Raw genomic sequence first — 2,206 nt, forward strand, 5'->3', positions numbered from 1 at the left:
TCTTCTGACCCATTTTTGAAGAAAAAAAAAATTATCTTTTCTGTTTGTTTGATGGATTTGGCTTAGGTGCTATAAAAATAACTAAAGAAAGAGAAAGAAATAAATCTGAATCATTGAAAAAACTATAGAAGATCTCATAAGAAATTAAATTTGAACCGTTGAAAAAACTATAGAAGATCTCATGTAGTTATTTTTATATCACCTAAGCCAAATCCGTGTTTGAGATTGTTCCCATGCACTTACATATGTGTGTGGTTCTAGAAGGATACATGCCATATTTAGAGGCTGGTTTATAAGAAATTCTAACAAGCCAGTTTGTAAGAAATTTTTATTCTTGGAATTTCTCCAAGCAATAAATTTCATTACTAATAGGAGTGACTTGAAAGGCAATTAATGAGAAAAGTGAAAAACCAGTATTTTATTATTATTATTATTATTATTATTATTTGACAATTAGTTTTAGTGGGGTGGGGGGAGGAGGACTATTAATTGGTACAGGCAAGGGAAGAGCAAAGAGGTAAGTGGGGGTGTGGTCCAGGAAGAGTGCTTCAAAGTGCTCTTGTGGTCCTTGAAGGAAAGCCTAATTAAGAGGCGAAGGGGAGCAAAAGAACATGATCGGCCGGAAGAGGGATGGGGTGGGCTAGCTATGAGCCTATGAATGCCACCATGGGACACACTCATCCATATTCACCACCACCTCATCCTGTCATATTTTGAACCCACAACAGCATGGCTCTTTTTCACTTTTTTTTTTTTTTTTGCTATTTTGATTGGACAAAATTTATTCTAATTCAGTATTTATAATTGTCACAATTTTTGTTAACATGTGAAAAACGTATATTTTTTTAATAATTTTATTTAAAAATTATCTGCTTCTTATACGTTAAGAGAAATAGTTTTATAGGCGGACCTAAAGTCCTTTTGATATAAGACTATTTAGAGCCTGTTTGAGATTACGCTTGAGAAATAAAGCTTTTAAGTCAAAAAGAGCATTTGAGCAAAAGCTTCATTTTTAAGATTTTACCAAAAGTGTTTTTTGGCAATTTTTAAGCTTTTTGGACCCTTAAAAACACTTTTAATTTTGTTACCAAACTGATACTTTTTTCTTCAAATGGACTTTTTGAGTGTTAAAAGCACTTTTAAGCTCCTCAAACGCAATCCCAAACAGACCCTTAAAGTATATAATAGCACTTTTTAAGATCCTACTTCAACTACGTAAAAGCATAATTTCAAAACTCAATTTTAATTAAATCAATTTAGGTATAAGTCAACTTATTTAACTATAAATATGGACATATGTATTGTAAACGGTAAAGTTAATGTGAGTACAAGTACAACGCAGCCCTTCGGGCTATTCAAAGTGGTAGACGTAATCTTTATCTCTCATTTCTCTTATCTTGCTTCTGCTATTATTCTCGTATTTTATATTTTCGCACAATTTTCAACAATTTTGATACCGTGTCATCTTTTTGATATGTACCACAAAAGAATATTGAGAATTGCACATATTCAAAGAAACTGCATGTCCCTATTACACCCCAAGAGCATTATTTTTGGAACCACTTTTTGGCAAATTCCCCTTCCATAATTGCTCCAAATTGATACCATTTTCCTTTAACGTGTACAAGTAACTCTTTTGGACAAGTGACAAGTGCGCATATATATATATGGAACAGGTACAAAGTAAAAAGAGGTCTTCAACGTGAATCATCAACGTTTCATCACCATGGATGAGGGGGTATCACATCGGTTGTTGTGGGCCAAGGCCCATTGCCACGCCTAACAGGGGATTAAGACAGTTCAATGCTTAATGCAATGGGACATTAGGGTTCTTTTTTTTTTTTTTTTTTTTTTTTTTGATTGGGACAAGAAATCTTTGCCATCAGTACGGTTTGCCTGCCTATCATGCATGGGTGAAAGGCTAATAATACTAAAAGACAAATGTTATACACAACATTTTATCTCATAATTATTGTTGTTGGATTTTTTTTTTTTTTTAAACAAGAATTGACTAAAGGGGTAATTGAAACTAACCCGTCAGTATTGTGGGATGGACTAATATTAAAAACTACATTTTTATCTCACAATTATTCTACAATGTTAGCATGACAGTCTCAACTAGCATTTTTTTTTAAACAATGACTAACTAGTCAGTGTTGTGAAATAATTATAAGATAAAAATGTAGTTTTTAATATTACTCATAGG

Source organism: Corylus avellana, chromosome 9 (assembly GCF_965113065.1).
Source record: "Corylus avellana chromosome 9, dhCorAvel1.hap1.2, whole genome shotgun sequence".
In the NCBI taxonomy this organism is placed as follows: domain Eukaryota; kingdom Viridiplantae; phylum Streptophyta; class Magnoliopsida; order Fagales; family Betulaceae; genus Corylus; species Corylus avellana.